Raw genomic sequence first — 16484 nt, forward strand, 5'->3', positions numbered from 1 at the left:
AAAATGGAGGTATTTGGACATAAATTATGGACTTTATCGAACAAAACAAACATTTATTGTGGAACTGGGATTCCTGGGAGTGCATTCCGATGAAGATCATCAAAGGTAAGTGAATATTTATAATGCTTTTTCTGACTTCTGTTGACTCCACAACATGGCGGGTATCTGTAAGGCTTGTTTTGGTGGCTGAGCGCTGTACTCAGATTATTCCATGGTGTGCTTTCGATGTAAATATGACACAGTGTCACGCCCTGACCTTATATATCTGTTTTTCTATATATTTTGGTTAGGTCAGGGTGTGACTAGGGTGGGTACTCTAGTTTTTTGTATGTCTAGGGGTTTTTGTATGTCTAGCGTTTTGTAGGTCTAGAGGTTTATGTATTTCTATGTTGGCCTGATATGGTTCCCAATCAGAGACAGCTGTTTATCGTTGTCTCTGATTGGGGATCATATTTAGGCAGCCCTGTTTCCCACTTTCTGGTGTGGGATCTTGTCTATGTGTAGTTGTCAGTTCAGCACTAGTTTGTATAGCTTCATGTTTCGTTTTGTTATTTTTTTTTATGGTTTATTCGGTGTTCATTCTGTTAATAAGAATGCACGCATACCACGCTGTGCCTTGGTCCAATCATTATAACGAATGTGACACACAGCCGTTGCATTAAGGAGAAGTATATCTTTAAATCCATGCATAACACTTGTATTTTCAGCAACATTTGTGATGAGTATTTCTGGCTGTCTGTGGCTCTCTGCAAAATTACCAGATGTTTTGGAAGCAAAACATTACTGAACATAACGCGCCAAAGTAAACTGAGAAATTTGGATATAAATATGAACTTTTTTGAACAAAACATACATCTATTGTGTAACATGAAGTCCTATGAGTGCCATCTGATGAAGATCATCAAAGATTAGTGGTGAATTGTATCTCTATTTCTGCTTTTTGTGACACCTCTCTTTGGCTGGAAAAATGGCTGTGTTTTTTTGTGACTAGGCACTGACCTAACATAATCGCATGGTATGCTTTCATTGTAAAGCCTTTTTGAAATCGGACACTGTGGAAGGATTAACAACAAGTTTATCTTTAAAATGGTGTATGATACTTGTATGTTTGAGGAATTTTAACAATGAGATTTCTGTTTGAATTTGGCGCCCTGCACTTTCACTGGCTGTTGTCAAATCGATCCCATTGGGTTCTGGCCATAAGAAGATTAAACACGTCTGTAAAACCGCAATGAAGACATCAACCTACCAAGCAAGTTCTCATAAATCATTGGTTTCAGTGTTAGAAAAACATCAGAGTAATCTGAAATAGGGGCATTATTCATGTTCAATTTATCAACACAACATACATAGGCATTTCCTCATTAAGACCTTTAGGAAATAATGTCTGGAGGGTGAAAATCCCAAAACATTCTCTTTTACTCAGAGTATTATTCATATCACCTCCCCTGTCTTATATCTTAACTCTCTCTATGCCACAAAATCTAAAGGTAGAAATGTCATGTTTTAGGTCATTAAAATGTACTGCAACTGGATAACCCTGTCGTTTCTCCTAATGAACGTTTGTGTTCACTGATTTTCTGTTTCAGAGAATGAGAGGTTTTATCTACAGAGCACAGCTCACATGGACATTTAATAATGGAACACATAATAATGTAATGGAACACATAATAATGTAATATATTTGGAACCGTTTTCCTGTATGTGGGTGGCAGAAATATTCATACTCGTCATATTGTTGCACTGTGTGTAACCTCTGCATTTATAGCCTGGCTGATTTTCTATGGTGGCTGGCAATTGGCATGGACCAATTTATTGCGTCAATTGCGACCTCTCCTATATACAATAAGTGGTGGATTCCTAAATTCAGCAGGCAAAGCTGGGTCAGATGACAAAACATGCCAGTGTTTCTTGATGTAGTTGTGAACATTACAGAGTGTTCTTTAGCTTTAGCGGGTCTTTATTGTAGCGGTTCATCTCGTGTTTTCTTCAATGGCAAATTAAGAGCTTCATCCACACATTGTGGAGAAACCTGTTGTGCATCTCCGCTGCTTATTACAGATAGTCCTGAAAATGATTTGTTGCAAGGTGGGGAGGAGGGAGGGGGTTCACACCTAGCTCAAGTTGGGGAGGGGAGGGTGTGTTCACACCTAGCTCAGCTATTAGACAATTATTTAGTAATGGTTGAAAAGTCTATTGTTCAGCTAATAGCCCATCCTGCTACGCTTGTGTAAAACTAAAAATAGTACTTTTTCCCCTTTCCAAATGTTAAAGATTCCAATGTATAAAGTGTTTTTTTGCCACAATTGGCCCCAACCCCAATTAATACATTTTGGCACAGTCGATAGCGTGCTGGACTTCAGGCTAGAATGTTGAGGGTTCGAAAACCTGCTCCCTGCTTGTTATAATGAATGATTTTGATACACCTGGTATTGGATATGGCTTAAAAATAACTGCTAAATAGCGATTTTTGTAAATTAACTTTATGACAAAAAAATATGCACAATTGTTTATCTCTACATTAACTAACATATTCCTCTCAATTCTAATGTTTTGCTTGATTTGTTATGACATTATAACATCATACATTTGCTTCACAGTAATGTTTTGTCAGCTATCTTTGCTGAAGAAAGTCACTGGGGACGGGGGGCCCGCGTCAAAATTCATCATAGGATCCACTTGATATGATTGGTCAATTAAAAACCTTGGGACCCAAATGCATAATGAGTGCTCTAACTCCCCCTTGTGGTGGTCTGGAGCAATGAAGCCGTGATGCTGGGTACCTCTAAGTCTCACGGTGCAAGCTCACAACTTTTAAAGGAACCCCTGTACACTGCATATCACATACAGTGCCTTGCGAAAGTATAAGGCCCCCTTGAACTTTGCGACCTTTTGCCACATTTCAGGCTTCATACATAAAGATATAAAACTGTATTTTTTTTGTGAAGAATCAACAACAAGTGGGACACAATCATGAAGTGGAACGACATTTATTGGATTATTCAAACTTTTTTAACAAATCAAAAACTGAAAAATTGGGCATGCAAAATTATTCAGCCCCTTTACTTTCAGTGCAGCAAACTCTCTCCAGAAGTTCAGTGAGGATCTCTGAATGATCCAATGTTGACCTAAATGACTAATGATGATAAATACAATCCACCTGTGTGTAATCAAGTCTCTGTATAAATGCACCTGCACTGTAATAGTCTCAGAGGTCCGTTAAAAGCGCAGAGAGCATCATGAAGAACAAGGAACACACCAGGCAGGTCCGAGATACTGTTGTGAAGAAGTTTAAAGCCGGATTTGGATACAAAAAGATTTCCCAAGCTTTAAACATCCCAAGGAGCACTGTGCAAGTGATAATATTGAAATGGGAGGAGTATCAGACCACTGCAAATCTACCGAGACCTGGCCGTCCCTCTAAACTTTCAGCTCATACAAGGAGAAGACTGATCAGAGATGCAGCCAAGAGGCCCATGATCACTCTGGATGAACTGCTAGAGATCTACAGCTGAGGTGGGAGACTCTGTCCATAGGACAACAATCAGTTGTATATTGCACAAATCTGGCCTTTATGGAAGAGTGGCAAGAAGAAAGCCATTTCTTAAAGATATCCATAAAAAGTGTTGTTTAAAGTTTGCCACAAGCCACCAAACGTGGAAGAAGGTGCTCTGGTCAGATGAAACCAAAATTGAACTTTTTGACAACAATGCAAAACGTTATGTTTGGCGTAAAAGCAACACAGCTCATCACCCTGAACACACCATCCCCACTGTCAAACATGGTGGTGGCAGCATCATGGTTTGGGCCTGCTTTTCTTCAGCAGGGACAGGGAAGATGGTTAACCTGTCTACGATACTGGTTCCCAATTGGGAATCAACCCTCCCACGTTCAGCTGAAACGGTGGCGCATGGAACGCAAAAATATTCTTAAAAATATTTAACCTCCACACATTAACAAGTCCAATAGCTCAAATGAAAGATAAACATCTTGTTCATCTAGCCAGCAAGTCAGATTTCTAAAATGTTTTACGGCGAAAACATAGCACATATATATGTAAAACCACCACCAGACACAGCTCATTTCAATAGCCAAAACATGCAATCAACAAACGCAGGATTAAAAAATAAATCGCTCACTAACCTTTTGAAAATCTTCATCAGATGACAGTAATATGACATATTACACAGTACATATTTTTTTTTTCAATAATATGCCATTTATATCCATAAATGTCCATTACAGTGAGTTCACCTTCAGAAATTACTCAAAAATGCCCGCAGGAAATCTATGTAGCGCGGCAAGATAACGTAAATAGACATCATAAACTTTGACTAAATATACATGTTCTACATATAGTTAGAAAGATACACTGCTTCTTTATGCAACCGCTGTGTTAGATTTATTTTTAACGTTACAGAAATCGCACACTATTCCATATGCTGAGACAGCGCTCAGTTCCAAGCTACATTTCCACGTAATGTTGGAGTCAACAGAAACACAGATTTAAGCATAAATATTCCCTTACCTTCGATGGTCTTCGTTCAGAATGTTCTGGAAGGCTTCATACTTACCCAATACATCATTTGGTTTCAAGTCTTGCGTCTTTGTATTAGCTACTGCTAATAACATCAGCTGAAATGCACCCAAAACGTCCTCTGGTCCGGATAAGTTGCGCAACAAAACTTCAAAATTACACATTATATGTCGACTAAACAGGTCAAACTAAGTGCAGAAGCAAGCTTTATGATGTTTTAGACATGCAAAACAAACTTCAATTCAATCGGCCATCGTCTGCCCTTCTCTTGAGTGCTGGAAACAAAGGAATGGCTGGGACCAATTCGCGCCCATACGCACAGCCTATTCTCTCGTGGCACGCACTAATTTCACTCCCATAGGGTCAATTCTCGCGGGATTTGAACGATTTGAAGCTCTAATGAAAGAGGACATCTAGCGGAAGAGATAGAAAGTGTCCCCAGAATCATAGCTGGTTGGGAAGGGTGGGGGCCATGACGTCAAAGTTGCTCCAACTTTCATGGCCACAAAAACTAGTTTGGAAGAATGCCTGCCCTGTGAGTTCTGCTATACTTACAGACATAATTCCAACGGTTTTAGAATCTTTAGAGTGTTTTCTATCCAATTTGCATATATTAGCAATTTTTGACATATTTTTTTTCCAGTTTACTAGGGGTACCCAATCTCTCCAAAGGGGGCGTATGTCTGCCATATCCTTAACAGGTTTTAAAATTGATGGGAAGATGGATGGAGCCAAATACAGGACCATTCTGGAAGAAAACCTGATGGAGTCTGCAAAAGACCTGAGACTGGGACGGAGATTTGTCTTCCAACAAGACAATGATCCAAAACATAAAGCAAAATCTACAATGGAATGGTTCAAAAATAAACATATCCAGGTGTTAGAATGGCCAAGTCAAAGTCCAGACCTGAATCCAATCGAGAATCTGTGGAAAGAACTGAAAACTGCTGTTCACAAATGCTCTCCATCCAACCTCACTGAGCTCGAGCTGTTTTGCAAGGAGGAATGGGAAAAAATTTCAGTCTCTCAATGTGCAAAACTGATAGAGACATACCCCAAGCGACTTACAGCTGTAATCGCATCAAAAGGTGGCGCTACAAAGTATTAACTTAAGGGGGCTAAATAATTTTGCACGCCCAATTTTTCAGTTTTTGATTTGTTAAAAAAGTTTGAAATATCCAATAAATGTCGTTCCACTTCATGATTGTGTCCCACTTGTTGTTGATTCTTCACAAAAAAATACAGTTTTATATCTTTATGTTTGAAGCCTGAAATGTGGCAAAAGGTCGCAAAGTTCAAGGGGGCCGAATACTTTCGCAAGGCACTGTATCACAATACACTGCATATCAGACAGTTGACTTAACCCCGGTGCTGTAGCTGCATTTTCTGTCTCACAATCCAACTGTTTTCAGTAAGTAAGGTTTTATGCAATGTCATTTCCACATTTCCATAGTAACAACTAACAATAATCCATATAAGGTAAGATGTGATCCACAAGACTTTTGACTGTTTGTTAATCTGAATGAAGAGAGAAACCGTGTGGATCCCCTCTGCTGAAAGGACAGACTCTGCTCTGTACTACTGTGCACTGACGGCCACAGCGACAGGAAACCGAGAAACACGGTACAAAAACCTTTCAAATTTGATTCACACAATTAAATGGAGAGAATCTACACCACCCAGTGGAGGGAATGAGAGATGCAGTATCACTGAAAAGAGGACAAATGAGAAGAGAGGAGAGGGAAGGGAAGGAGAGGCCAGGAGAGGTGAGGAGAGGAGAGATTGAGAATCTTTATAGCAACTGTACTTTGGGGTGGAGTTTGTAGGTGAACTAAACAGAAATTATCAACTGAAAACCTTGCAGATGAAGATAGTTTGGAGTATTCAGATTCTGTTGTACTATTAGCCATTTTGACTTCCAACCCCAGCCATGTTGTTCATCTGGTCATTTATTATGTTCTCAGTAATAGGTAAGTTATGGCTTTCAAAGTAGTGTCATGTTTTCTGCTTAGAAAAGTACAACAATAAATGTTTATTACAATAAAAAAATTACTCCTCAGCAGAAAGTCTACTATGGTATAAACAGTCTCCAGGATCAGCTTGTTACGGTGCGTGAATGAGGACCCAAAAGCGAATTAACGTAAACAGAGCTTCTTTAATAACAAAACAAAACGTAGGCTCAGATGGACCGGCAGGTTCCGACAGGACAGGACAAGGTTGCAGCAAACATGACGATAGTCTGGTTCAGGCATGAACAACACAAACAAGAATCCGACAAAGACAGGAACAGGAACAGAGAGAGATATAGAGACCTAATCAGAGGGAAAAAGGGAACAGGTGGGAAAAGGGGTGACGAGGTAGTTAGGAGGAGACAAGGCACAGCTGGGGGAAAGAGGGGGAGAAAAGGTAACCTAACAACGACCAGCAGAGGGAGACAGGGTGAAGGGAAAGGACAGAAACAAGACACAACATGACAGTACATGACACAGCTCCCCAATACCTTCTGCTCATCCAGCACTCCACTGGGATTGAACAGAGAGCTGATTCTCTTGACTCTCGCTTCTCTGGTAAACTGAACGAAGAGAAGACCCATGTGGATCTGGAGATCTCCTCTGTTGAAGAGACAGACTCTGCTCTGTACTACTGTGCTCTGAGGCCCACACTGACAAGAAACCCAGAAACACTTTACAACAACCTAAAATCATCTGAGAGTGTATTTCTACTCTGTAGTCCCAAGTTTCATTTGACAACAGTTCCATCAAGTGGAGTCAACATGCACCCATTATATTATGTCAAGAGGAAGAGCTTAGTGTTACACATAACATGTAATGAGTGGAACTGATTCACCCAGAGAGTGAATGTTCCAAGAGAAGATCATTAGAGAAGTCTATGTCTATCACCCAGTGACTATGATGCTTCTCTATTCATTATTGTTAACCTCTTGGAAATAGGGGGCACTATTTTTATGTTTGGAAAAATAACGTTCCCAAAGTAAACGGCCTATTTCTCAGGACCAGATGCTAGAAAATGCATATAATTGACAGATTGGGATAGAAAACACTCTAAAGTTTCCAAAACTGTCAAAAAATTGTCTGTGAGTATAACAGAACTGATTTTGCAGGCGAAACCCTGAGAAAAATCAAACAAGGAAGTGGCTTCTTTAAATGGAGGCTCCCTTTGCTCCATTTAAAGGGATATCAACCAGAGTAGCGTCAAGAAGTTAATGTGCACTTATAGGTAAGAATTCCCTCTCATTAACTGAATGTGTACTAACAGAATATACACTTAAGTTTTCATTACAATATGGTATTATCAATATCAAGTGGTAATACACTTTGAAACACCAAGTGTGGATATACTGTACACTGTCTATATTGACTCAGTAATACATGTTATTATTATTTACAGGTACACGTGTTGAAGATATAATACGTCCAGACAGAGATGTAGTGGATGTTATGGAGGGTAGTAGTGTTAATCTCTCCTGTAGATTCAACAGCTCATTAACCAACAGTCTGTTATGGTATCACCAACACCCTGGATCCTCTCCACAGTTCCTCATACTGGACTACTCTAGGATCATAACCAACACTGATAGTTAAAATTGGACCCTCATACATGAAAAAGAGAACAACTGTGAGTATCTGGAGATCTCCTCTGCTGAAGTGACAGACTCTGCTCTGTACTACTGTGCTCTGTATTATATGTTACGAATTTACCAAACGTATGATTTGTTACGAATTTCCAAAACATACAATATGGTGCAGATTCACAAAATGTATGATATTTTACAAATTCTATTTAGGTGGCTAGCTGGGTTCGGGGTTAGGGTTAAGTTTAGGAGTAAGGTTATAGGGTTAATAAGGTACGTTTTAAGGGAAGGGTTAGCTAAGTCGTTGCAAAGTACCGAAAAAGTAGTAAGTAGTTAGACGTTTATGTTATACACACCAACCATCCAACCAAAATGTGTTTTTGCCATAAGTAACCAAACCAAATGTAATAACATATCATACTTATTTGACTGTCCCGGACAAACATTTACTATGTTACGTCTAGCCTATGAGATCAGGCTGTGTATTAAGCTGTCATATCACAGAGCGGTAGTGAACATGTCCCTGTTAAGAAATTAACATCCGCAACGTCCCTGTCGTCAACTGAACTGATCATAACAAGCCTAACCCTGACAGACTCATCTCTCTACTACTGGCATCTCAGGGATATAACCAGTATTGTTATACCAAGTGATACATACAAGAACCTGTACAACATGCTTTGTTGCTGTGTGGATCATCATTGAACATCAATTACAACTTGATATAATAATGGCAGACATTGAGATCAGAGAATTGCTATCACACCTGTGCTGTGGTCACACCTGTGCTGTGCTGTGTGCAATCACCAGGTGGTGATATGGAATATGACAAAGTGCAACAATATTGTTGTTTGTAGTTACTCCATACAATTTATACCACTTGGTGGTGTAGTATGAAAGTCAACCTGAAGGGGGCAACCTAACAAAGCACACACACCACTGAATCAGAGGATGCCATACAGACAGACACTTCCCCATGGTCTACTACTGCATGTAATACAGAACAACATGAAGCATCAACAGTAGGACTGAGGGTGTCAAAGCTCTGTGATAGATAGATCAGCATTGTTCTACTCCTTACCTTTTCCACTTCAAACTGACTGACTAGTCATGAGAAATTGGCTGATCCTGCATGTTCTGGCTGCATGCTGCTTTGGTATAACATCACTAAGTTTATCTTTCTCTTTCTGTGCATTTGTTCATTTTATTTATATACATTATTATTATGTTGTGAAGATATATTTATCTTTCTTTTCAGGGTGCAGAGGAGAAGAGAATGTAAGACAGCCAACAGAAGACGTAATGGTCGTAGAAGGACACCCAACAACACTCACTTGTCTATTTGATACTTCTCAATCACCATATCTCTTCTGGTACAAACAACTAGCAAATGGCAAGCCCATTTTTATGCTGAGAAGGGATGCATTTTCACCAGGGGAATCTTCTACTGAATTCAAGGACAGATTTGATGCCCATCTGAATGTCTCAGGACAATCAGTCCCCTTGACGATCCAGAGGGTGCAGCTGTCTGACTCTGCTGTGTACTACTGTGCTCTGAGGCCCACTGTGGCAGGAAACCTGAGAAACACAAAACAAAAACTGATCCTGGCAATAGAAACACAGAGAACCTGAATCTGAGACCCCTAGAACCCCTAGAAACTGAGTCTGAATAGATCTTATCTTCCATGCATTATATTCCCTTCTTTTGACATGAAAGTAATTTGCTTATTCAACTACCAGTGACAAGATTTTATATTTGGAAATTAAATGAATACGTCAAGAATATTATAATATTTTCATATGTCTAAACATTCTTAACATTCTCTCATAGAAATACCATTGATTCCATCTTTACAGTGATTTAGTAAAGCAAACCTTCATCACCACCATCATTGAATGGGTTTTATGTCATAGGGAGGAGATACAAATAATCCTGTTCAAACTGTACATATGATGACAAGTGACATATTTCAAATAGTTAGTTGGTCCAGCATATAGTAGATGAATGGTGATGTTACTTGGTTTGATCTGGAAGTTCTCTACAATTTGAACAGGTGAACCTTACAACATTTTGTAAGTGAGCTTGTAATGTTGGTAGTTACTTTTTTTACTTCTGTCAATTGATTTAGTTTCAATATTCTCTTCACAGGACAGATTGCTGGGGATCACATTCCTCCTGCAAATAATGAATCATCAGTACAGAGGGAATACCTGTGACTCAGAACTGCTTATTTGATATATGAAGAAAAAATACATTTACCTTTACTGGTACCGGCATTATTCTAACCAGGCTCCTCAGTTTCTACTGTACAACAACCTGGTCTCAGAGAATTTCGTATTATTCTGAATGTATATCCGAGATACCAATTTCGTATGATATGTTATGAATTACAATTTGTATTATATGTTACAAATTTACCAAACGTATGATATGTTACGAATTTGCAAAACATACTATATGGTGAAGATTCACAGAACGTATGATGTTTTACAAAAAATGTAGGTGGCCAGCTCTGTTAGGGGTTAGGGTTAAGTTTAGGAGTTAGGTTATAGGGTTAGCTAAGTCGTTGCAAAGAACCGAAAAAGTAGTAAGTAGTTAAAAATGTGTTAACTGGATCAAATGCTAAAGTTGTCCCTGATGTTATTCGAACTTACAACTTTTGGGTTGTTAGGCGTTCATGTTATACGCCCAACCATCCACCCAACATTCGTTTTTGCCTTAAGTAACGAAACCAAATTTAATAACATATACTTATTTGACTGTCCCGGACTAACATTTACTATGTTACGTCTAGTCTATGAGATCAGGCTGTGTAAAAAGCTGTCATATCACAGAGCGGTAGTGAACATGTCCCTGATATGAAATGAACATCTGCAACGTCCCGGCCATCAACTGAACTGATCATAACAAGCCTAACCCTGACAGATTCATCTCTCTACTATTGTGCTCTCAGGGATTGTTATAACCAGTATTGTTATACCAAGTGATACATAAGAGAACGTGTACAAAAACCTGCAGAACAAAATGCTTTGTTGCTGTGAGGATCATCATTAAACATCAAACCACAACTTGATATAATAATGGCAGACATTGAGATCGGAGAATTGCTGTGCTATGTGCAATCACCAGGTGGTGATATGGAATATGACAAAGTGCAACAATATTAATGTTTGTAGTTACTCCTCACAATTTATACCACTTGGTGATGTAGTATGAAAGTCAACCTGAAGGAGGCAACCTAACAAAGCACACAAACCCCTGAATCAGAGGATGCCATACAGACAGACACCTCCCCATGGTTTACTACTGCATGTAATACAGAAGAACAACGTCAAGCATCAACAGTAGGACAGAGGGTGTCAAAGCTCTGTGATAGATAGATCAGCATTGTTCTGCTCCTTTTCCACTTCAAACTGACTGACTAGTCATGAGAAATTGGCTGATCCTGCATGTCCTGGCTGCATGCTGCTTTGGTATAACATCATGGCGATCATTTGTCTCTTTCTGTGCATTTGTTCATTTTATTTATATACATTATAATTACATGTTGTGAATATATATTTATCTTTCTTTTCAGGGTGCAGAGCAGAAGAGAATGTAAGACAGCCAAAAGAAGACTTAATGGTCGTAGAAGGACACCCAACAACACTCACTTGTCTATTTGATACAACTTCTTCATCACCATATCTCTTCTGGTACAAACAACTAGCAAATGGCAAGCCCATTTTTATGCTGAGAAGGGATCCATTTTCACCTGGGGAATCTGCTTCTGAATTTAAGGACAGATTTGATGCCCATCTGAATGTCACAGCAAAATCAGTCCCCTTGACGATCCAGAGGGTGCAGCTGTCTGACTCTGCTGTGTACTACTGTGCTCTGAGGCCCACTGTGACAGCAGGATATACAGCCCCCTTACAAAAACACTGTGTGTGCAGTACTTTGTGTTGTGTGCCATTTAAGGGTGTGCCATTTAAGGGAATGTTTTACATAATTGAGGCAGAGGAAAGGAAATTCCTTTTATAGGTAACAGTGAGAAAGCAGGGAAGTCATTCAGTCATAACTCTACTTGTGGTCACTCTTTTTACTGTGTTAAATAACACTTACCAGCATGTTACTAGGATCAATTTAAGCATATACACTAGTGGGTGAGATTGAAGCTATTCTTCATATCCAATCACATAGCCAATGTAATTACTGGAAACTTGAGTATTATTACTGTGAAGGATCTTCTGTCAATTTTTAATACCCTGAATAATTATTTTAATTGTATGATCATTTTCTGATAATAATTCCAGTTTTCATAAATGTTTTCCAGGTGGCAGTCATGGGAATGATATTACTCCAACATCAGATAAGGTGTTTGGGTTGTAGGGTGATGTCATAAATCTGTCCTGTAACTACTCCTCTGCTAGTACTCTCCAATGGTATCGTCAGTATCCCAGATCAGCTCCCAAATTCCTTCTCCTCACTACAGTCTCCTCAAACCCCTCTGTAGTGAACGCTACTCCTCCATACAAACGACAGTCATTTGTTCTGAATGAGAGAACCCTTGTGGCTCTGGAGATCCTCTCTGCTGAAGTGTTTTACTCTACTCTGTGCCACTGTGCCCTGGAGCCCACAGTAAAAGGAAACCCAGACACACAGTACAAAACTCTAAACTGAAAACACCAACATCCCCTAAGATAAACATTGTCATTATTGGGTTTCCTTCAGTAGACAAGAAATATACAAGCAGGCTGGAAATGTACAGTGAAATATTTTCAATAAACAATTATAGATGTTGTAACAAATGGAAAAGTGACAGAAACTCATTCGGAATTCTGAATTTGTTGCAGATGTATACTGTAGATTCTAGATATAAAGATGAAAACAAAAATACCTGTGAATGAATGAATTGCCTCATGTTGATAGATTCATTATCTTACAGATATGCCCTTCAAGCAATGTTTCCCACTGTGACATCACAGTAGACAGGTCAGGTCCTTCTGCCAACTCCGTGCCCTAAAATCAAGAAAACACATGGAGATAAATAACAATATCCAATGAAAAGGGGGAGACTAAGGTAATAATATTTCAGTGCTGCCCTGCATTTTGAGGATGTGACAGTGGCATCAAGCAGCAGCAAGAAGTATGTTGTTACTACAGCTCATCTGACAACTCTCTGTATTTTGGGATGGGGCTTCAAAGGTTTGAGAAGATACACTTTTTTTGTATGCACAAATATTGCTGTGCGGTGTGTTATCATTTTAACTTCCAGTTTCAGCTACAATGTCAATCCCCACATTTATTTTGCTTTTAGTAGTTGCATGTAAGTAATCTACTATTATTAGTGTTATGTAGAATTTAAAAAGTGTTGATGTGTTGAAAATAGATCTATAACAGAGTAATAATAGAAGAATAACATATTTTGCATCTCTTGCAGGTGACAGTAATGGTCAGACCATTGAGCGAATCAGAGAGGAGGTGTATGCTCCAGCAGGTAGAAATATTACACTTTCATGCACCTACTCATCTGCAGCCTCTCTTCAATGGTATCTCCAGGACCCTGGATCAGCTCCTCAGTATATCCTGCTTATCCTGCATGGTGTCAGGTCTCCATCACAAGCTCCAGGTCTGGATCCTCGACTGTCAGTCAAACTGAATGATGAGAATAACCGTTCTGATCTGGACATCTCTGCTAAAGAGGAAGATTCTGCTATGTACTACTGTGTCCTGACGCCCACAGTGAAAGGAAACCTACAAACGCAGTACAACAACCTAACCTGACACATTCTATACATTCATAACTTGACCTACAGGAGATGGTGCATCTCAAGTTTTTTCTTTTTGATAGGAAACCTGGTGGGTGTGTTTAAGAACTTATGTAAAGAGGAGGAGCAACATTGTATATGCCTACTTATCATTTCAGAGTCATAGCAGTGTCTTGGCTTTGCTGTTTTCTAAAGAACATATTCATGTTTGATCTGTAACATAGACCATGATGCTACCCTGTTATATTCTACTGATTTCAGCCCTTGTAGGTTATACTTTAGAGGATGATATGACAGACACCCTGCAGCCCAGAGTGACAGGAATCTGAGAAACACTGTATACAAACCTTTCATATGTGATTCATACAACATGCAAGAGATGCAGTATCACAAAAGAGAGGACAAATGAGAGGAGAGGAGAGATTGAGAAGCTTCATTGCAACTGTACTTTGGGGCGGAGCTTGTAAGTAAACTAAGCAGAAATTATCAACTGAAAACCTTGCAGATGAAGTCAGATGAAGTCATGTTGTGCTATTAGTCAGTTTGACTTCCGAACCCAGCCATGTTGTTTATCTGGTCACTTATTATGTTCTCAGTAATAGGTAGGTTATGGCTTTCAAAGCAGTGTCATGTAATAAACCATTTTTATTTCAATAATAAATTACTCAATGTTCATCACATTTGCAGATGACACTTATGAGCAGACTATAGAGCCAAACCAACATGAAGTGTATGCAGAAGTGGGTAGTAATGTTCTTCTTTCCTGCAACTACTCCTCAGCAGACACTCTACTATGGTATAAACAGTCTCCAGGATCAGCTCCCCAATACATTCTGCTCATCCTGGACTCCACTGGGACTGAACATAGAGCTGATTCTCTTGACTCTCGCTTCTCTGGTAAACTGAACAAAGAGAAGACCCGTGTGGATCTGGAGAACTCCTCTGCTGAAGTGACAGACTCTGCTCTGTACTACTGTGCTCTGAGGCCAACAGTGACAGGAAACCCAGAAACACAATACAAAAACTGATCCTCACGATACAAACACAGACAACCTGAATATGAGAACCCGAGAACCTGATTCTGAATAGCTCTTAATAACTTCCATCCATTATATTCCCTTATTTTAATAGGAAAGTAATTTGCACGTTCAACTGCCAGTGACCAGACTTTACATTCAGAAATTAAATGAATATGTAATGAAAATCTGAATATTTTCAAATGACTAAACATTCTAAACATTCTCTCAAATAAATACCATTTATTCCATCTTTATAGTGATTTATTAAACCAAACCTTCCTCACCACCACCACACCTCATTAAGAGCCATCATTGAATGGGTTTTATGTCATAGAGAGGAGATACAAATTATCCTGTTCAAACTGTACATACAGTGGCTATTTTAGTATGTAATTCTAGGTAGGGAAAACTCCCCAATTGCTTTGTAGATGCATGCCAGCAAAGCTACTACACAACACTAAACAATCGTTTAATTGCACCATAACTGTGATAAGCAGTGCCCACAAACTGTTCGGGCCTACATAAGCTTGATGTATTCTGCTTCGGTATGATGGAACCTTCTCTCTCATTGGTTCTATCTAATTAATATATATTTTTATTATCACTCACTTTATGCTTTTTTATCTTCCAGAGTGCACAGCAGTCCATGTCCAACAGCAACCAGGAAGTGTGATTGCTACAGAAGGAGGATTGGTGACACAGAGTTGTCAATATACCACCACTGGAGCTAATAATATTCAATATCTCTATTGGTACAAACAAGAAGCAAATGATTTCCCTAAATATATGCAGAGAAGTTATTCTATTGGATCTGGAGGCAATGCTATAGGGTTCAAGGAGAGATTCATTGCAAGTCTAAACGCAAAGACACAATCAGTCCCTTTGACGATCCAAAGGTTGCATCTGTCCGACTCTGATCTGTACTACTGTGCCCTGGAGCCCAAAGTGACAGGAACTCTGCCAACACTGTTCAAAAACTGCTATCTATTCAAGAGGAGGAGCTAAACTAAGCAGACCACATGGGGATATAATTTAGTCTGTCACAGGGGAGTGGTACCTCAGTGTTACTGGGAGAGCTGCTGAACTTCAACCATCATGTTACTCTATCCTCTGTTATTAATTTCTGCACTTGTTGGTGAGTTTTCTCAACGTTCATTATAGCCACTGTTGAAACAAGGTTCAAAATTAAAGAGTAACACTGTGGGGTGTCAGGTAGCTTAGCAGTTAGAGTGTTGGTGCCAGTAACTGAAAGGTTGTGGAGTCGAATCCCTGAGCTGACAAGGTAAACATCTGTTGTTCTGTCTCTGAACAAGGCAGTTAATTAACCCACTGTTGCCAGGTAGACTGTTATTGTAAATAAGAATTTGGTCTTGACAAGAAAAAGGTCCAATTCACACACATCTCTGATCTGCCAGACTCACCCAACACAAATGCTTTCTTTGTACATTACTGTTATGGATACAGGTATTCTCTGTGTGTGTGTGTGTGTGTGTGTGTGTGTGTGTGTGTTTCTTTTCTCTCCTTCTCCCCTCCTCACAGGTGGCAATCATCATTCCCCAATCAGTCAACATGCAGTCATCAATCA

Source organism: Oncorhynchus mykiss, chromosome 8 (assembly GCF_057628025.1).
Source record: "Oncorhynchus mykiss isolate SJ-2025 chromosome 8, ASM5762802v1, whole genome shotgun sequence".
Lineage (NCBI taxonomy): Eukaryota > Metazoa > Chordata > Actinopteri > Salmoniformes > Salmonidae > Oncorhynchus > Oncorhynchus mykiss.